Consider the following 22123-nt stretch of genomic DNA (forward strand, 5'->3'; position numbering starts at 1 on the left):
TTGAAAAGGGTACAGAGTTGGTTTACAAAGTTGTTAAAAGAATTAGGGAAATTGAGTTATCATGAGGGATGGAAGGAGCTTGACTTGTTTTTATTAGAGCATAGGAGGTTGAGAAGGGATCTTGCTGAGGTCTGTAAAATCACGAGGAGTATAGATAAGGTGAATAATGACAGCCTGTATTAGACTTAGATTAATTTATTGTCATTGTGCCAAGTAAAATACAAAGCCAATGAGTTACAATAGGCATCCAACCAGAATTTAAAAATCGTGCTATATACAAATAACTACGTTCAAATAAAAACAAGTGCATTCAGCAAGCAAACAATTCTAAAAGTACTGACAGCACTATCACTCAGTGCTGTGATTTAAGGTTCAGCAGGGTCTCAGCCTCGGGGAAAAAAGCCCTTCTTCAACCTGCTGGTTCGAGAGCTGAGGCTCCTGTAGCGCCTACCAGATGGAAGAAGAGTAAGAAGTCCATAGTTTGGGTGAGATGCATCCTTGATGACCCTCTTCTCCTGGCCCAGACGGCATTCCTGATAGATGCTCTCAATGGTGGGCAATTGGATGCCAATTATCTGTTGGGCAGTTTTCACCACCCACTGAAGTGCTTTATGGTCTGATATAGTATCCTAGGGTAGAACAATCTTACATGCAAGGGGATAACTATAAAGTGAGGGGTGGGATTTAAAAGGGAAGTGAGGGGATAGTTCTTCACCCTGTGGGTGATGGGAATTTGGAGTGAGCGGCCAGTTAAGGTGGTGGAGCTTTCAAAACACTTGGATAATAACATGGCTGGGAGGGGATTGGAGGGGTGTCTAATGCAGGCAAATGAGACTAGGGTAGGAGGACATGTTGTTCAGCATGGACAAGTTGAGTCTGTGGGCCTGTTTCTACCTGAAATATTAAATCTGTTTCTCTCCCCATAGATGATAACAGATCTGCTGAATATTTTCAGTACATCCTGTTTTAATTTTGGGCATATTACATTCTCTCTTTTCATCTGAGATAATAATACAAAGTATGAATAGCTAAGGACCTATACAAAACCCTTATTGGTGTCTTACTTGTATCAGTCAGCTAGAGAATGATTTTTTTTTGCCTTTAACTCATCCTCTAATCATCTTTATTCACCTTTATGTGAAAACATAAATGCAAACAGTATCTAGATCTTGCATATTAGTCAGAAAACTATGCATACAAGCTGAACATCAGTTGGGTGTCAACCACTGTTGTTGGTGGTCTCTTCAAAAACATAGTTGTGTCTCAAATGTTGCCAGTTACAGGAACAAGTGCAGTGCCGGTATTCGCTCAGGTTTGGGGAGGGACAAGGTTTTGTTGATTGTAACCAGCCAAGAGTGGACACTCAACCTGGCTGTGTACAAAGGTGAGATCCTTCTGGGAGGACATTCTATTAAAAATCACAAAGGTGGATTTTCCACAGGATCCGAAATTGTGCCTTCTGGTATGAGTTTTAAACTGTCCAGATACCAAATTCAGTTTCTGAAGGTTGCCTTGTCGATAGCCAGGAAATGTATAGCAGTCATGTCGAAGTCCGACTCCCAACTAAACATGACACGATAGGATACGGAGATACAGAGTTGTATTCACTTGGAGAAAATCATGTACAATTTAAGGAGAAATATGACACATTTGTTAGGGTACGGCAGCCTTATCTGCAACATATAGGTACACAGATAAATCGAAAAATCCATACTAATCGTCGAATGATTGACATAAATGAAGTGGGTCATGACGCAGATGACGTGCTCTTGTTTTGTATCTTTTTCATTTTACTTTATGTTACTCCGGGTTTATATTTAGTTTCTTGAAGGGGACTATAAGATTTTTGGCTTTTTAGGTTTGTTTAATTTACAATATCTTTTCCTTGTGGTATAAGGGCATGGGAGGGAAGGGAGACGGCTGGGAAAGGGACTCGTTTTCTTTTTCTTGTGGTATTAGGGTATGGGAGGGGTAGGCAGGGAGAAAAAAAGGACTCTGGATATAATATATCATTGTTGAGAAAGATTGTATTGTTGTTTTGGATTTGTGTGAGTCTTGGAAAATCAAAAAAAAATTCAACAAAAAGTACTGCTGAGTTTCTCCAGTGTTTTTTTTTCCCCATTGTGGTTTCAGTTTTCTGAATGAACACAACAGCTGAGATTCTCCAGCCTTCCAGGGTCAGTCCTGCCTTCAAACCCAACTGAAATCAGGAGTAAGAAACTCATGAACTTTCAGAACAGTCTTTGGGAATGGAAAATCGCCCCCTGCTCCCCTCCCCAGTATATGGAGAATGAGCAGCCAGGGGATTTCTGCAGGTTTTGTTGACAGTTCAGTGCAAGCCAGAAATTGGTTGACTTCTTCAACCTGATAGAAGGGCAACTGGATTTGATACCTGATAAAGCAATGAAATCTGAAATATTTGGTTAGTCTATGACTATTAATGATTTAGAACGGAAGCTCTAGCGTGAGGCTGGAGTGGCAGCCTTGCTGGCGAATCGCAGCCTGGATGTCAGGAGGCCGGGCTGGTTTGCACCGAGGCGTAGCCCGAGTGGCTACACTTGGGGAAGCAATGGGCCAGACGACACAGTTCGCCGCCCCCCTTTCCTCCGCGCCCGCCTCCTCCACTCCGAGGAGGTGGGGCAGACCGCGGGGCACCACCTATCAACACGCGGCATCCTCTTCCCGCGCGCATTGGAGGCCGCGCCGACAGCCAATCGCAGCGCGGGGGCGGGGTGGAGGGGCGTGTCCGGGGCGCGTTGACGTCATGGGGATGTCTCGATGTGAGCGCGTGGCGGCGCCGCGGCGGTGTCAGTCTGATGAAGATTGGCATGAAGGTAAGCTGTCATTCACAGGGAGACCGAGGAACCGCGGTGCAACAGTGTATCACGGGGCAAGCCAGTGGCACCAGCGGCGCACACGGATACATTGCACACTGTGGCTGCAAAAGCGGGGGCAGCCGCTTCATTCAGTCAGTCATTGTCCCAACCGGAAGAAAAGACGCATGTTTCAATGACTGCGTGTATTGCTGCTCCCACTCCGCATTTTCCACCTCTTCGCTCTCGACCCACCTCGTTCCCGTCCTCTCGCTTAGATTTCGCAGTTGATGCAGGGTGGTTTGTGGTGGAGAAAGTGGATGCATTGTTAAACGCTGAGCGGGGAGCTAATGGAATCCCGTAGCTTTCTGACAGAGCTACCGACTTAGGCGCTCGAATCTCAACTTCTAAACATTTTCTACTTGAAAATGCAGGAGAACTAATGGATGATGTATTTTAAGGAATGTTCTATTTGCTAGAACTCTGCTGTAACCCTTTTTTTCCCCCCCAGGTAATTTATCCTGCCTTTAAAAAAAATGCTACTTTCTGGGATATTAAAAGGGAGGATTCCTATCCGCACCGAAGGAAGAAGCTCCCCTTGCTCTACCTCTTTACCGCCACCTTGACCCTTTATTTTGATACAACTATTGACCTGATGTACTTTTCTTGGTTCTTCCCTCCCCCCTCTTGTATCAAGAAGCGCCTGGTACTGATTAAAAGGGACACTTGCTCGGTTACAGTTCATTTAATTTGTTCTTGTCAGCGCTGAAAGTTTGGCGTTGCAATGTTTTTTTAAAAAAAATAGTGCTCTAGATACTTTCGAACAGAGTTTGAGGCTGTGATTTTTATTTTAAAAAAAACTGCTTGCAATCCCCAGGTTTTGTTTTTCCCGGATTTAAGATGTTGCCTTTTACTTTGTGTGTGTGTATTTGTTCTGGTGGACAAGGAGAAAATTGAGGACATGTTACTTTTCGGGATTTTCTTTTGCTTTCAGTGTCAATCCGTTAGTCTGCTGCAACATGTTTGTATGATTACATATTTGGTCTATTGTAATGTGACGAAAGGAAATCGAGGGGAAGGAAATGAAATCTTGACTTATCTGATTTTTCTTTTGCATTATGGATTCGGGGATTGGTTTGATTTGGCATCATCAAATTAATCTTTTATTTTCCCCGGCGTGGAATGCATTTAAACCATTATTTATGTGGGAAGAGCCCCGATTTCGTTCTTGCGATCCCTGGCAATGCAATTTCCAAAATCTGTTCACATCTGTACCATTCTGGGTTTTTAAAACATTAACGTGATGCCCTTTGCCATCACTCGAATTTGCTCAACGGATCTCGGCTGTTGACTTAAAACCCTTCACAATGTCTTCCCTTTTAAGCAGGCAGTATGTCTCCTGTCATAGATGTGCATCAAACCTCGAGCAGTCAGGTTAGAGGATTAACCGATCAGTTGCGGAGGGGTCCACCACGGGCCAGTCTCGCTAAAGGCAGAACTAATTTCTCGAGAATCTGTATGTTGCTGTCGGGGTTCTGCTGGGATTGCAGTGACTCCTTTGGAATGGGAGTAAAGGGGAACGCCGTAGTGGAATTCTGTGCCGGAGTCAGGTATGCCTTTGTTGGGGGGGGGGGGGGGGGGAACGAAATAGTTTTCAGTTAATATTTAGCACACACTTCTTGTTCTCGACCCCCTCCTCCGTATATTAACATCTGGTTGGCGCTCCATTCAACGAAGTTTGCTGGGTGCTACCACTTCACTCGAAGTGCGACCATTCCAGCTGTGTTCTCCGTCTGTCACTCTGCTTTTGGGGTCATCCCATAATTTGGACATTAAAAAAAAACGCGTTGGAAAGAACGAAGGTGCAAGTACAAAGGAGAACATAATTTCTTGCCAAAGTTAACTGGCGGAGTTGGCTCCGTGGAGTGAGCGCTAGTTTGCACTGAAACACCACTGAGAAGTAATTTGGGGGCATCGCATTTAACTTAGATGAATTCAGATTTTGGCTTGAAAGTATGGAGTTTTTTTTTGGTTGGGGGGTGGGATTGTTCATTTGGAAAGCAAAACATTCTTTTTCATTTTGCCTGTCGGAAGGTTTGAAACACTTTCCAAGCCCAATGCGCCGGTTAGGAAGAGAAGGCTTGACTTCAAATCTGAGAGTGATCGATCCAACTTTATTACCTGTTTTCCTCAATTTACTGTGTGGACATTTGAGCAGCCACATTATTTAAATATTGAGGGGGGGGGGGTGTGCAGAAGGCGAAGACGCACCATTAGAAATAAAGTGCTGGGTTGCTGGCCACTCTCTTTCTAATGGAAAGGCTGTGCTGAAAAGGGTCTCAGCAAATGAAAATTAGACAGGGTTCTATGGCATCCTCTGAAAGCTCTATGAAAATAGAAATTCTGTTTGAAGAGTCCGTGGCTTTGATTTCTATTTTATTTGGTTTTCAACACTGTGTGGATGATTTGGGAATGGCATTGTGGCAGGAAAGAATCTGATCGTCCCAAAACATTCTAATAGTTCCTGGAGAAATTTGTGCATTAATCTCTTCCACTTTGTGGGTGTAACTGGATCTTGTTTTTTTTTAAAAGCATCCACATCTTGTAGTGAAGGTGCACTTAGGAAACAAGAGGGTATCTAAGAGGTAAAGGATGCCATAAATTGATACAGTGATAGGGTGAGGATGCTCCAAGGGAGATCAACACTACCCAGCCCATGAGACCATGTGTGGCTGTGTGCAGTTCAGACTACATTTTACAAAAAAAAACATTGATCTTGAGTGAGTATTAGTGATAAATTCCAATAGAGGGTGTTCAGGAGTGGTTCCAAGCCATGTGAGTTGAAGGATGATGTAGTATTTATGTTGTAAACTTTCAGGGTGATTTTCCCCCCCACCCCGGTCTGGAGGAGAAACGGTCAAATATATGATCCTGGTCAGTGCTGATGCACTTTGATGTTGCCTTGATTATAAATGGCAGTGCTGTCATCTGGTAGGGTGGAGCACTTGCCTAGATTGAATTGCTTCTGGCTTTCATTGTGAACTGGATGAATATGGTTGTACAGAAAGCAGTTTGAGGTACAATATTCCAGAAGTATTTCCTGGGGTGGAGGGGGGTGTTCTTGTTTAATGCCAGCTGTTCAACGAAATGCTGGTAGATTTGCTTTCCACCTTTCTGGTATACTTTCTAATGAAACATTTTAAAATGTATAATTTCACTTGTAATTGTGTTGCATTTTTTTTACATTATTTTGCGAACTCTGCATTCAAAAGTATTTGAATTGCTGATTGTTTGTGGCTGTATGGAGCCTGTTAGTAATTGGAGCTTAATGAGCACAGAATCTAACACAAAAGTTCAGTTTCAAATATATTTAGTACAATGCCCTCTGTCACGCGCTTTAAAATACAACTGCAGTGTTGCAGCACAGTTGGCCATTGGGTCCATTGTAACAATTCAGCTGGTTCCTGTCTTTCTTTCCTCCCTCTGCTCCTCCCCCACTTCCAATGCTTTTTTTTCAAATCTCATGGTTCCCTTGGAAGATGAACAGGGACAATTACTGATGAGCAATGTGGAAATGGCTGGGGCCTTGAACAAGTGACGATCTTCACAGTGGAAGACACGGGTGATATGCCAGAGATTAATGTTAAGGATACAATGGGAGGCAAGCTCCTCAATGCAATCACTATAGAGGTAGGGCTGGGCAAACTAGAGGGCCTGAAGGTAGATGCGTCACCTGGTCCTGATGGAATGCATCCTAGGGTTGGAAATTGTAGCAGAGGTGTTTGTGATGAATTTACCAACATTTGGTGAACTCTGGACACGCCACAGCAGTTTGGAAGACAGAAAATGTTATGCCATTTTTAAAAAAAAAAGACATGGCCAAAAGGCTAGTTGGGAAAATGTCTGAGCCATTACTAAGGAAGAAGAGACATATGGATTGAAATTGTTCTATTGAACATACACAACTGTTCTGTTTAACTGGGAGTTTTATTTTGAGGATTATAGTAAGCACAGTGGGTCAAGGGGAAAAGGTGAATGTTGTATACTTGGATTTCCAGGAGATGTTCAATGAGGTGCTGCATAAAAGACATATCCATAAGATGCATATGGAGTTGGGGAGGGGGAGAAGGGTAATATATTACATTTAAAATTTTTACATTATTTTATTTACAGCATCGTAGAAGCTAATTCTGGCCGTTGAAACTTATGGGGCCCAATTACGCCCAAATGAATCTACAACACTGTACATTTTAGAGGCTGGGAGGAAACCAGAGGACCTGGAGAAAACCCACACCGACACGGGGAGAATGCGCAGACAGTGGTAAAACACAAAAGTCTGTAGACACTGTGGTCAAACTCAGCAGGTCAAACAGTGTCCTTTATATAGCAAAGATAAAGATACGTAACAAATGTTTCAGGCCTGAGCCCTTCATCAAGGTATGGAAAAATGTCGGGAGGTATCTGAACAAACTGGTAGGGGTGAGGTGGAGGAGCATGGTCCCACAGGCAGGGGGTAATAGGTGAATAAGGGAGGGAGGGTGCACCAGCAAGCAGGGGAGGAGAGATGGCATTAACATAGACCTCCAGTTTCTGCTTGCCTCCTCACCTCTCTCCCTCCCCTTCCCCTTTGTCTCTTTCCTCCAGTTCTCCCCTTCCTGCTCCATTCACAGAGCCATCCCTCTTCCCCTACTTGCTGGTGTGCCCTCCCTCCCTTGTCCACCTATTTCCTACTGCCTGTCAGAGAGGGGGCAGACCCTCTCGTAGGGTCAACAGCCATCTAGCAAACATGTGCTGTGAAGCATGGAAAGGGCATCCTTTGCATTGAAGCTTGGTCTAGCCATTCACTGCAACAGAGCTACCCCCATCCGCCTTGGACCTCACCATGCCGTTGGATCTGGGAGGGAATGTCGAGAGGGTGGGTCTGGACCTGTGCAACCCCCTACTCACCTGAAATCCATTCATGCACATGCTGTTCCTTTCTGAGAAGTGGGGTATCTCAAACCCCACAAACTGACCTAAAGGAACCATCATCATCCTATGGGATGGATGGCCAGAAGAGAGATTACCTCCTGCCTGTGGGACAGTGCTCCTCCCCCTTCCCCTCACCCATACCATTTTGTTCAGGCACCCGTTAACAATTTTTCATACCTTGATGAACGGCTCAAGCCTGAAATGTTGGCGATTTATCTTTGCAATGTAAAGTACACTGACCAGCTGAGTTTCTCCAGCATTTGTGTCCATATGGCCAGCACTAGATTCTAACTCTGGTGCTGCCATAGCATTTTATATGGATAGATGGGTTAATCAATAGAAGAGAGCTGGGAGGGGGAAGAGTGTTTCTCTGGTTGGCGATCAATGTAATGCCACAAGAATCAGTGCTGGACCCACAACTGCTCACAATGACCATATTATTTGGAGGAGACCAAACCCATCAGGATTGCTGTTGGCAGAAATTCATTGAAAAAGCAGAACGTGAAAACAGATAAAGTGAGTGGGCAAGGGTCTGGCAGATGGAGTACAATGTTGGTTATTGTGAGGTTATCCTCTATAGAAGGAAAATAGTAATTTAAATAGTGAAATGTTGGGGCAAGCTGTTGTGCAGAGAGACTTGTGCATGATTCACAAAAGTTTGTTTTGTAGGTGTAACAGGAAGGGAAGTGGGATGTTGGCCTTCATTGCTCGAGGAATGAAATTTAAGAGCAGGGAGGTTCTGTTGCATCTGTGCACAGTACTGGTGAGGATGTACCTGGAGGACTGTGTGCAGTTCTGTGCTGGCCTTGGAGGTGGTGCGGAGGAGGTCCACCAGATTGATTTCAGAAATTTTGAGCAGCCAAAATCCAGTCTCCAGTCAACTATCCATCCCAAACATCGATCCTTGTTAGTAATGGCAAAATAAAAGCTCTTCATTCAATATTCTTTAGGGTTTTGGATCTGAGACCATCATTATTCATTTTGACATTGTATGGCCATGATGCTAATTAAACTACCTCTATCTGATCTATATCCCTGCATTCCTTGCCTGTTCATGTGCCTGTCTAATCTTTAACCTGCTTCCACCACTTCCCCAGGCTGTGCATTCCAGGGGCTCACTTCTTTGTGTTTTGGGGGACAAAAAGCTTGCCTCCTAAAACTACATTAAACTTGCCCTGTCTCACCTTTGGTATTTGAAATTTGTGCCATGTGAGAAACACCATCCACTCTATCTCATGATTGTGCATGTTTTCATCAGGTCCCCTCTTGGTCACCGATGCTGTGGAGAAAACAATCAAACTTCTCTTTGTAGCTAATGCCCTCTAATCTTGGCAATATGTTGAACCTCTTCAGTCCCTCTCTGCAAAGCCTTCACATTTTTCCTGTAATGCAGCACCCAAATCTAGATGCCAAATGTGGCTTGACCAAAGTGCTATTCAACTGCCACATGATTTTAATAAATCAAGGAGTTTGTACTTTTTCCCCATGTCTATGTGGGTTTACTCTGGGTGGTTCGCTTTCCTCGCACCAATCAAAGCGTGCGGGGTTGTAGGTTAATTTAGGTTGGCACGGGTTTAAATGGATGGAATCCGTTTCTCCTGTGCTGCAAATAAAATTGAAATAATTTTTAATGTTTTCAATTTCTTTTTTATTTATAATGGCAGAAGTCAATTCCGGCCATTGGAACATGTTTTGCCCAATTACACTCAATTGTCCAATTACACTCAATTAATCTGTATATTTTTGGAGGGTGGGAGAAAGCCCAAGCACCTCGGCGGTGGGGGGGGGGGGGGGGAGAGCTGTGGTTGGAGGGAGTGGGGACCCACACAGGTCATGGGGGAAAACATACAAACTCCTCACAGACAGCGCTCGATTCAAACCTGGGTTGCTGGCGCTGTAGTAGCGTTGCTCTAACTACTACTCAGCACCCTGTCCAATGCAGGCAAGTATGCCAAGGGCATTCTTTACCACCCAATGTAGTTGTGCCATTTCTTTCATAGACCTGTGGGCTTGCACCCCAAGATCCCTCTAGACATCAGTGCTCTGCCGTTTACTGTGTCCTTGAGAATTTCTGAAATGGGAATCAAAATCCAGACCAACTTCCTGCCTTCAGTTGTTGTCACTATTTCAAGTTGCTTTGTTTATGGTTTGCAGATTGCATTATCTGTTTTTGGAAGTGTCTACAGAATTGCATGTTGGTTTTAAATTGCTGTAGAGTCTGATAGTTCAGCTGTCATTAACCCATGAAAACAATCCTATTCAATCAAAATACTCCTGATAATAGACTACCAAAATTAAAGCACAATGCACTCATTATTATATTCCCTGCCAATGTTACGTGATTAAAAAATGCATTACCTCTCCCTTGTCTGGATTAAATTGCACCTTCTACTGCCCTGCACAACTTTTCAGCCAACCTGCATCCTTCTAAGGCAACAATCTGAACTATCTACAACTCCAACAGTAATGTGTTCTGAGCCCGTTAACTGAACAAGTATGTCAGAGCACCTTGGGACAACCAGCCTATCAAAGTGAAGCTGGAGTGCCTTGGTAGGTTTGGCAGCATCAATGAGCGAAATAGTCAGCCATGGTTTTGGGTTGGGACTTGTTAGTCTCGACCTGCCTTTCTCAACCATTTTTAAGCTATGATTCCCCTAAGGACTCTGCTCGGTGTATGGGTCCCCTTCGCTCTGAAGCAGTCGAGTTTAGTTGATTTGTTCTGTACTTCTCTCTGACCAACTGCATAAAATATATTTTGATTTCAATCCATGGGCCTTCTTAAATGTGTTGTGTCCCCAGGGTGGTTGTGGGGTGGGGGGGGGGGGGGGGGTGGGGTGGAGGTTGCATATGCCCACTGTTAAGAATCACTGGTCTAAACAGACCTGACTGAAACATTAACTACATGGATACTGCCTGATCTGCTGAGTCCCTGCAGCTGCTCTTTGTTTACTCTTGATTCCAGCATCTGCAGTTCTTATTGGTTATTCTATCAAATTTAGGCCCGTTTGAAGAGTGGGCTGAAAGATGGTGGATGGCGTTTAATGCAGATAAGTGTGAGGTGTTACATTTTGATAGGGCTAATCAAAATAGTACATACATGGTGAGTTGTAGGGCATTGAAGAGTGCAGTAGAACATAGGGATCTAGGAATAATGGTACATAGTTCCCTGAAGGTGAAGTCACATGTGGATAGGGGTGGTGAAGAAAGCTTATGGTAAATTGGCCTTTATAAATCAGAGCATTGAGTATAGGAGCTGGGATGTTATGTTAAAATTATACAAGGCATTGGTGAGGCCAAATTTGGAGTATTGTGTACATTTCTGGTCACCAAAGTAAGGAAAGATATCAACAAATTGGGGAGAGTGCAGAGAAGATTTACTAGAATGTTGAGCTATAGGGAAAGGTTAAATAAGTTGGGTCTTTATTCTTTGGAGCACAGAAGGTTGAGAGGGTATTTGAGGTATTGAAAATAATTAGTGGTATAGATAGAGTGGATGAGGAGAGACTTTTTCCTTTAAGAAAGGGGGAGATACAAACTAGAGGACATGAGCTGAGAGTTGGGGGGGGCAAAAGTTTAGAGGAAACATGAGGACGGACTTCTTTACTCAGAGAGTGGTGGGTGTATGGCGGAGGCAGGCTCGATATTAGCATTTAAGGTGAAGTTAGATATGTATATGGATGGGAAAGGAATGGAGGATTATGGGTTGAGTGTAGGTTAGGTGGGAGAAAGTGCTTGGCATGGACAAGAAGGGTCAAGTTGGCCTGTTTCTGTGCTGTAATTGTTACTTTTTTAAATATAAAATTCTCCAATGCTTTTCTTTGGTAGATTATCTTCATTTGAGTTTAGTGCTGGTGGGTACTCATTTTGAGAGCTACACCTAGGAGCCCATTCTTGTCCAGCCCAAACATCAACACCCTGTTTTGTTTTATTTTCCAGAGTGCAGACTTTCAGACCCCCAAAAAATGGTGGAAATTATATCAACTGCTTCCCCACCTTTCCCAGAACGAAGTTGGGCAGTTCATAGTCATTGTTGGGCTCTGGAGATTAACCATGTCTTGCCTACCTTTTCTAGAGCTGCTGTTGGATTTGAGATCAGACAAACTGCTTGCGTGTTCTGATCATTTACTTGTGTTTATACATACGGGAGCTCTGTTTGACTGAACTGAGCTGTTTTTAAATGAAAATGTACACCACTCTTTTGGTCTATGCCGCTTCAAATTAATGGGTCAGCATATGTTCTCTTGATGATTTTCTGCCATGTTTTATTGTCTTGAAGCAATGAGGATGAAGTCTACTTTCGATGGTGAATGGAGTACTTTCCATTGCATTCTATTGACATAATAGGGGGACAAAATGGAACTGGCATCTCTGTACCCTAAACACAAACTTCAATATGCTCACTGGTACATCAATTCCCTTTTTGTATTCCACAGACACCAGAGTATGGTTCGCAAGAGGAACCTATGATATGCGGCTGGTCCAAATTTGTCAAATTCTGAATTTGCCTGATGGCAGCCCAAGAAATATTCATCCCCATTACTCTGGAAGAAAGTTACAAAAAAAAAAATTCTTCAGACACAGTGACAGTTTATCCATGTGCTAAATGTGGCACAGCGTCTCGATGGAAACTTGTTTTCATCTTTCCTAGGATTCAACCTATATTGATTGGAGATTGGGATATTTAAGGAAAATGTATGTATCATGGTCAATGTGGTTTATGGTGTGAAAAAAAAAATTTAAAAAAAAGAGAGATTGGGATATTTTATCTTCCTGTGCTGTTAACCTACTTTTGTAGTAGAATATGCTGCCATAACTTGTAATTTATGGTGCATTTTAATTATGATGTTTTGCAGGATAAGCAGGAACCAACCAACCAAACTTATTAAGATGGATGGGTTTTAAACTGTATTTTAAGAGGGGAAAGATTGTGTGTGTATTAGGAAGTGAAATTTTGTTTGGGGTATGTGGAACTGCAAGTTTGAGTGTTGCAGTGGGATGTCAGGTGGAAGCAGGAGCTGCTGTTAAAAGCAAAGTACTTTGTGATTGTACAGATGAAGGAGGTTGCAGAGTGATGTTTAGTACATGACAATTTTTATTATTTTCAAGCCCAGTGAGAAATGTCTTCCTTGTTTGAGAAAGATTCAATTATAATATTCATTTTTCTCTTTGGTTTTTTGTACAAAATTTCCATCTTTTGCTCTTTTTTTCGGAAATATAAAAGTTTCTACCTCCCGAGCTGCATCTGGCATGAGAGCCTAATGTTAGTAGGAGAGTCTCTGAGGGAATTTGAAATGTTTTTGTCTATATTTACTGATAGTTTTGCAGAATGGGAACAGGCCCGTGCCACCTAATTACCTACTGAGCACATGATTTGTGAATGTGGGAGGTAACCGGAGCGCCCCCAGAGGAAACTCGCGCTGTCAGGAGGAAAGTACATAACCTTGTTACAGACAGCACCAGATTTGAACTGGTGGCGCTGTAGTAGCGTTCTGCTAACTGCTGTGCCCCAGTAAATCCAGAGCAGAGGTTTCCAAATGGACACTTACACTGGGGAAATTCAGGAGCTTCTTGTGTTACTTACAAAAATGGACTTTGCATAAATTTGTTGATACCTCTTGTGAAGCATCTTTTCAGATGGGAATTTTTCATACTCATGTTTTATGGTCTTCATTAATGAACGAATTCTGTATTCATTCCATTAGTTTAATTTTGGGTAAATATTCAATGAAATTATAGAGTTGTAGCGGAATGAACCAGGTGACGGAGGTGCAGGCTCGGACTGGGCGGACGTCACGATGGTCCGGGGAGGAGGCCGCAAATGATTATGGGGGTGGTGCTGATAAGCTCACGGGGAGCTCCAGTAAAGTCAGTTGGTTGATTCAACTCACTCACAGCCTCTGTGTGGTTTTTTTCTTTAATTCGCTGCATAACCCACCAACCACAGTGGTGACACTGATGTTCCAAAACAGCATTTTGAACCCCACGATGAACAACACGAGCACACAGAATGCAGTCTCGCTGAAGCTGCCGACCTTTTGGACCTCACAGCCACTAGTCTGGTTTGAACAGGCTGAGGCCCAGTTTTAGGTCAGGCAGATCATTGCAGACTCCACCAGATGTTACTACGTGGTCAGTTCGCTTGACCAGGAGACGGCTGGATGAAACATCGACTTCTTGTACCAGCTGCCAGGAGGTATGTGGCAATTAACGCACCCTTATCTGCACCTTCTGCCTTTCCCGCTGTGAACGAGTGGCACAGCTGCTCCACATGGATGGCCTGGGCAACCGCACATGGTCTGCCCTTATGAATGATATGCTGGCGTTAATGGATGGACACGGGCTCTGCGTACTGTTCGAACAGATATTTCTCGAACAGATGCCGGAAAACATCTGCCTACTCGCTGACGGTGACTTCAGCGACCCATGCAAATTAGCAGCCCATGTGGATGTTCTGTGGCACACCAAGCAATATGACGGGGCATCCATTAACCTAGTTGCTGTGTCATCCCCAGCGTCTCTCTCCCACTCCACCGAGGAGGCCGGTGACAGCCGCAGCACGTGGAGACTCAAACTTGGAGCGGTGGTGTTGCTAACATCAGAAATGTGGTTCTGAAGCCCACCGCTGCTGTCCACCTTGCTGCCATTGACGTCCAAGACAACCTCCTTTATCTAAGCAACCGGCACTCGGGGTGGCGCTTCCTCGTGGACATGGGCGGATTTCAGCGTCGTGCCCCCCTCGAACTGAGACCCTGCGCCAGGAAGTCAGGAGGGTCCCAACGATACCAGCATGCGCACGTACAGGGTGCGGACCATCCCACTCGAGTTCGACTCCTGCCGTTTTACCCGGACCTTCACTTTGGCTGACGCGTCTAAGGCCCTACTGGGTGCAGACTTCCTTCAAGCCTACTGCCTCCTGGTAGACCTGAAAGGGCACTGTCTGTTTAATTCCAGGACCTTCCAGTCCTTCACCTTTTGAGAAGCCAGGATCCCACCCCCCCCCCCAACTTTTCGAGAAGCCAAGTTCCCACCCCACCCACCTTTCGAGAAGCCAAGTTCCCACTCCTCCCCCACCTCAACTCGGTAACCTTATTGGGCAATGAGTTTGTCAGAATCCTGGCAGGATTCCTGGCCATTATAATGACACAGTTCTCCAGTGCGGTTCTGAAAAGTAGCGTCCAGCCCCATATCCTCACGTAGAGACCACTGCTACACGCTTAGGTATCTAGGCTTCCTCTCGATAAGCTGGCTCGCCAAGGAAGAATTCAGAAAGATGAAGGAGATGGGAATCATTTGGTGCTTGAACAGTCCATGAGCCTCTCATCTACACATGGTGCCGAAGTCTTCTGAGGGATGGAGACTTTGTGGGAATTACCATCGGCTCAGTGATAGCACGATAGCTGACCAGTACACAGTTCCCCACATCCAGGACTTCACGGCCATTCTACATGGAGCGAGGATCTTCTCAAAAATAGATCTACTCCAGGAGTACCACCAGAACCCCATGCACCCCAGCGACGTCCCTCATCATTCTGTTCGACTTTTTCAAGTTCTGCTGCAAGCCATTTGGCCTCAAAAATGCAGTGCAGCCTTTCCAGAGACTCATAGACTTGGTGGGGTGCAGTCAGGATTTTGTGTTTATCTATCTAGATGACATCCTCATTGCGAGTCGTTCGTGACAGCAGCACCTAACACACCTGAGTCTGCTCTGCCAGTGCCAGAACAATTACGGCCTAGTCATTAACCCAGCGAAAAATCAGTTCGGCCTGACACCCATCGATTTCATTGGGCACTGCATCGATTAAAAAGGTGCAGTCCCTCTTCTATGAAAGGTTGAGGCCATTTGTAAGTTTTCCAAGCAACTACGGTCAAAGGTTTGCAAGAGTTCGTTGGGATGGTCAACTTTTACAATCATTTCCTGCTGTCATCTTCCAGGATAATATTTTCAAGCTCTGTCTGGTCAGACCAAAGGACTCAGCTGAAACATGGAGTCTATGGCAACTTCCGACCAGGCCAAAGACACTCTGGCCAACGCCACCCTTCTCGTGCATCCGCGCGTTGATGTGCCCACTGCCCTCACAGATGACGCATGCAACACGGCCATTGCCGGCATCTTGGAGCAGCTGATTGATTGACATTGGAGACTGTTCGCTTTCTTCAGCAGACACCTGCAATCCTCGGAGTAGAAGTGTAGTGTGTTTGACAGGGAGTTGCTAGCCTTCTACCTAGCATAGGTAATTTCTGCTATTTCTCCAAAGGATGGGATATCACAATTTTCACCGATCACAAGCCCCTCACATTTGCCTTCACCAAGGAGTCGGACCTGTGGTCAGCAAAGCAGCAGCGTCACCTCTCTTACACGATGGCTATTGAGCACAATTTTGGCAAGAATAACCTCGTGGCTGATGATCTGTCCCATTCGTCCATCTTTTCTGTGCTCTCACTGTTTCATGGAATTGACTATACGACGCTTGCAGCGGCCCAGTGGCAGGACAGCGAGATACCATCCTACTGCACTGCACTCTCAGGGCTACAGCTGGAAGATGTGCATTTTGGGCCATCCAAAGCCACATTTCTCTGTGACATGTCACCGGTCGACCTAGGCTCATCGGCGTTGCGTCTTTGACATGCTGCATGGGTTGGCCCACCATCCATCTGGCCGACCACTCATCTGGTCGCAGATAGATTCACGTGGCATGGCCTGCATAAACTGGTCGGCCACCGGGCCAGAACTTGCCTGCACTGTCAGACGTACAAGGTTCAGAGGGATGTGAAAGCTTCTCTTTAGTCTTTCCTGCCGACTATTTGACCATCCATATGGACATTGTCGGGCTACTGCCGTTTCCAGAGGTGCCACATACCTCTTCACGATGGTAGTCAGGTTAACTAGATGGCCGGAAGCTGTTCCACTCTCAGACACTTCCACAACATCCTGTGCCAGAACCCTCATTGTCTACTGGATAGCCCATTTTGGCCTCCCTCCAGTATCACGTCAGACAAGGGGGCACAATTCAAGTCCGGCCTATAGGCAGTGCTGGCACAGCTCCCAGGGACCAAGTTACATCACACAACAGCCTGGTGGAAAGGTTTCATCAGCATTTGAAGATGGCCCTCATGGGGCGGCTCTGAGGCACGGATTGGATGGACGAGCTGCCTTTGGTGCTCCTTAGCATCTGCACAGTGCTGAAGAAGGATTTAGCCACATCCTCTGCTGAGCTCGTCTATGGGGCCCTGTTGACTATTCCAGGAGAGTTGGTACCAGTGGCTTGCGGCCAGGAGGACACCTGTGGTGCTACTAACACATACAAAGTGTTATGACACGACGGGAATACATGCTTTTTGGACATTGGGAGTAGGCAGGAAATGTTTACGGTCAACCGCCTCAAACTGGTACACCTTGACCTCGACCAACCAGTAACTGTTCCTTCCCCAAGGCAGAGAGGTTGGCCTCCCAATCATACAAATTGTTCTTGGCACCTCTGAGCACTGGCTCTTGTGGGGGGTTGTTGGTGGTCATGTAGCGGGCTGCACTGCTCTGCAAGTGAAACTGGGTCATGGAGGTGCAGGTTCGCACTGGGCTGACATCACAATGTTCCCGGTGGGAGGGGCTGAAAAGAATCATGTGGGTTGTGCTGATAAGGTCTCGGAGAGTTCCAGTAAAGCCAGTTGGTTAGTCCAACTTACTCACAGCTTCTGTGTGTTTTTTATCTTTTGTGTGCTGCACAGCACAGCGACCACAGAGTTTCTGGTGTGTGTGATTTCTTGAGAAAGGATGGTCAGTTTTCAGGAGTACAATGCATGTATAACCTATAGCTGAATAAAGGCAAGTGATTGTGGAGCAGAAGTTGAGTTTGCCTTTTGGGATGGATTGGCGTTCGGAATATTGAATACAATTTTTGTTTTTGCCTCATTATGTACTTGGTCGGCAAAAGTATTTTGCACTTTGAAACTGGCCTGTACTTTCTGCTGATTTGTTGCGTGGTCCATCAGCCCTCAGATGGAGTAAATGTTTGAGATCCCACAGTTTCTTTGCCCATCACTACATCGAATGATTTCTCAAGAGTTCTTTGCTTTTGCAACTTTATGCAGATTGACTTTTGGACTTTTTAAATTCATTCTGTTTTATCTTTGTTGAGCTGCCATAGTTAGTTGGGGGAAAAAAAATTTTTTTGCTTTCTTTATTAAAGGGAGAATCCAAGATATCGCCAGTATTTATCCTGCTCTATCTTGTCAAACAATTTGAAATAATAATCTTAGTCTAAACTAACAGGAGAGCACATCTCTCTCTGCACTTACCCCATTGAGTATGAACAGATTCGGGGGCAGAACAAGTTGTTCAAGACTAAAGCTTCAATGTTGTTTCCAGTTCAGATACAGAATTGTCTGTATTACAGAGGTTCTCAACCTTTTTCTTTCCACTCACATACCACTTTAAGTAATCAATTAACTTTCTCTTTCCACCCACGTCCCATCTTAAGCAATCCCTTACTAATCACAGAGCACCTATGGCATAGGGATTACTTAAAGTGAAAGAAAAAGGTTGAGAACCACTGCTGTTTGTATAAAGCTTTATGTGGCTGACCCACATAAATTTGGCTTTGATAGAGGGCCTTGTAATACTCATGTTTTCTTTCTACTTTTTACAATACTCATCTTTGTTGCTTATCGGCGTGTGATCACACACTTCAAATTATAAAGCATTTAGCTTTGCCCTGTAGACCAGTAGCTGGCTTGCGATTAATTAAACTTTTTAAGGGGAGAAGTCTTTCATCTGATCAACTCGAGCTGAATTCTGCACTGATTCCAGAGATGAAAGTATAATCACTAACCCACTTCACCTAACAAAATGCCTTGTATGCAAATATGGTACCACATAAATTAAAAGAGTTTTTTCAGTGAGGTGGAAATGAACTCACTGTCTGCTCTGATTGGCCATAAAATGGTATGTGCTGTGGTGGGGGATCTAAAGAATACTGAATAAAATGAGCCCCAATTTTAAAATGGATCACATGCAGCTTCTCAATCATTTCTATTGAGTTTTCTTTTTTAAAAAACACTACTCTGCCACTGGGAGTTTGCCAGAGTTGTCAGGGCTGTTGGTGGCCGTGTATTAAATCAGGCATGATGGATGTATGAGGTCTCATGGCACTTCATTTTAAAGAATAGCAATGTCCACAGTGACCTGGTCGTCATGTACCCCTCAACCATCCTCATTTAAATGGATTATTTTGTCAGATTGAGATTTTTGATTTGCAAATTTTGTCAAATTTCATGCATTAGAGCAGATTGCACTTTCAACTTGTGTCAGTGGCTATGGGCAATCTTGAGCTTCTGTAAGTAATTATGGAAATGCACATTGTTTCTTGTACGTTCTGTTTTATTGTGAGTTATTTGGGCAATACCAGTGCCTTCAAACATTAGTGAAATGTCAAGCTTGTGTGGAGATTACTGGATGTGTCAAATTTGATAGTTTCAAGTTTCAATTTATTGACGTGCAATAAACAGTACAATGTTAGATGAAATTTGCTTTTGCCTGCTGTGAGGCAGACAGATCTGCCATTGGCAGAAATGGCCTGAAGCACCTCTGACAATCAGAGAAAGAGAAGCAAAAGAGAGTCCACCCAGAGTCACCGAGTGTCCATGGATTTGCCTCCAGTGCTTATGTAGCCACACAGTCCAGTCCAAACCGTCAGCAGCCCAAGCTCCAGATCTGAACCTCTGAAGTGATTAGGACTCGTCAGCACCCTCTCGCAACCAGTCTCCAACTTTCCACCTTGAGTCTGTGTTTCTTCAATTCCAGAACTCCATCACTGGTCTGCAGCCATTGTCATTGTACTGTGGGTTGAATCCATTGCTTCTCCTGGGTTGGGGGTGGGGGGGGGGGGGGTGTTCTCCCTGTTTTCTGGTGCCCTGTGCCAACAATCCTCCACTTCCCTGGAATCTACAAGCCCTCGTGGCTGCTACCGATCGTAGACACCGCTATCTTGGGCGCAGACCTTGTGGTCTTAACATTTTTCAGGCCGTTTAAAGCCTGTACGGAGCTGGTGGTGGTCGGACTGGGCAAATGGTCTGTGTGGGATTGCTGTGCCTCTACTTCTTGCTCTCAGTGTGTCCACCACCATCTTTCCTCCTTCCTTACAGATCTTTGTATACATGGGCTTTTATTTCCAACATTTATAGGTCTGATAGTAGGTTTTCTCCCTTAGGAATTGTGTATTCTAACCTGATGCCAGATTGGGAGTTCAGCTATTTTTGGAATAAATTTACATAATTTACCTGCCAAAGTTTTCAAGGGTTCTAGAGCACAGAAGCGCTGCCCTTTGGGCCAACTTGACCAAGCTCGTCTCACATGCCTATGTGTAGCCTATATCCCTTGAACCTCCTCCTCTCCATGCCCCTGTCTAAATCTGTTTTCTGTGTTACAGTTGTGCTTGCCTCTACCATTTCCTCTGTCAGCTCATTTCACATACACTCACCACCTTTGGTGTCTCTCTGGTCCTTTTTAAATCTTTCCTCTTGGACCTTAAAGCTATGCCCTCTGGTTTGAGATTCCCCATGGTTTGGTCATCTCAGTGCATGGCTGCAGGGTTATTGTTTGGGGCTTGGACCCGTTGAATCTTCTGTTCAGCAAGACGTTTAATATTCTACACATCACAAATCCAAGGTGTACTATAGGACCTTGAATTATTCGTCTGTGCCATTCTACAGAAAAAAAAGTTGGAGAGCGGATCTGTGGTGCAACCACTATACTCTATGAGCTGGCCCGCCCCCTGAACCTGTGACTCCTCCCTCCCAGAAATCCCCATAAAGGCTGTTACACCCAAACTCCTCCCTCAGTACCTGCCTTGGAACCGGGCCAGCAACATGTGAGATGTATTGATGTCTTAAGGTGATTAGAGCTTATTAATCACAACTCTCAGTCTAATGTGGTTGATCGATAGGGCTACAGGATAACATGGCAAGAATTGAGGTCTGAGCGTGCCAGACAAATTCTGCAAACGTTCTCGCTTTGGTTCATTAGGGTGATCACTAAAGATGGAAAGTTAAAGAAGTCACTGAGATGGAGGAAGACGGACACCCTTCAGTACAGTGGTAGTATATAACAAATACTGAGGAACACGCCAACTCTCTGATTAAGAACTGTTTCCATGTTTGAGGTCTGTGGTGTCCAAAGGCTTTGTGCACACAGTGATATTTCTCACATGACATCAACATATGTTCAGTGGATTCAGAACCTGCAGAGGACATTGAAGTGGCAGCAAAGCATTCTGTACACAGTTTTATTGGTTCAGTTGAAAATGACTTGAAACCACGTATTTTGGATCAAGGCCAACACTCCACTACAAAAGGAGTACTTTCTGATGTAGCTGACACCCCTCGAAACCAGCCATTCTCAACCTTTCGTTTATGGCCACCTTGGGATTCTGCTCAAAGTTTTCCATGTTAAGCAGTCAAGTTTAGTTGGTTTCTTCCGTACTTCTCTCTTACCGACTACATGAAAAAAAAAGTAGTCCGTGCCCATCCTCCCCCAAAAAGAAAAATGCTGTAGCCCCTGGTAGAGGGGGGGTTGGGTGGTGAATGGCCCCTGTTGAGAATGGCTGCTGTAAACCACAAATGTGCCAGGGCATTTGAGTTTCTCAGTCTTTCTTTGCCCTCGAAGCAGTTGTCCTGATGAGATCTCATGTGATTGACTGCATTGCAAAACTATTCTTTTCCTGGCAATGTCAACTACTTTGTCCCAGGGGAAAAAAAAATGTTATTGGTGTTTAGAAACATTCTGTTCTTGTGAACTAACATCTACTGGTAAAATAACACTGGAGTGTTGATTCCTACTTTTCATTGTGACTCTGGAGCTTGGTGGAATTTGGAACACAGAGCTGGACAGTCTTGGTTCTGTGTTGATGCATTTTTTTGAGGGGGAGGGGGCAAATCTCTGCATTCCTGTGGATGAATGTAGAATCTGATCCCAAAGAGAATGTGCTATGATCTGGGTTAGTGACACACTCTCATTATCTCCTGATGGGGTAACTTTACATTTTGTTTTATAATTCATTGGTTCTCAACCTTTTTCCACTCACATCCCACGTTAAGTAATCCCTATGCCATTGGTGCTCTGTGATTAGTAAGGGATTAAAGTGGTATGTTGAAGGGAAGGTTGATCCAGACCCAAATGTTACTGAAATATTTTACTTGAGAAATATTGTCATTGGCCCATTTCCTTTGGAGTTTTGAAACTGTGCACATAACGAGTCAATTAGGGACAATTAATCTTTTTCTCTCCACTCACATATCCCCTTGAGCAACCCTTACTAACCACAGAGCATCTATGGCATAAGGATTAC

General features: G+C 44.5%; 1 protein-coding gene across 4 annotated transcripts in view; it reads left to right on the top strand.

Moving 5' to 3' along the window:
* The first annotated feature begins 2768 nt into the window (after positions 1-2768).
* The window catches only part of pknox2 (pbx/knotted 1 homeobox 2), a 542571-nt gene continuing 523216 nt past the window's right edge, over positions 2769-22123 (top strand). For 2 of the 4 annotated variants that reach the window (XM_069894489.1, XM_069894488.1), the window contains exon 1: positions 2776-2834. The gene's annotated coding sequence lies outside the window, so the exon portion shown is untranslated. Of the gene's footprint in view, positions 2835-22123 lie in introns of all 4 variants that reach the window. The other 2 variants (XM_069894493.1, XM_069894491.1) reach the window with 2 other exon arrangements.

Source organism: Narcine bancroftii, chromosome 8 (genome assembly GCF_036971445.1).
Source record: "Narcine bancroftii isolate sNarBan1 chromosome 8, sNarBan1.hap1, whole genome shotgun sequence".
NCBI classification, from domain to species: domain Eukaryota; kingdom Metazoa; phylum Chordata; class Chondrichthyes; order Torpediniformes; family Narcinidae; genus Narcine; species Narcine bancroftii.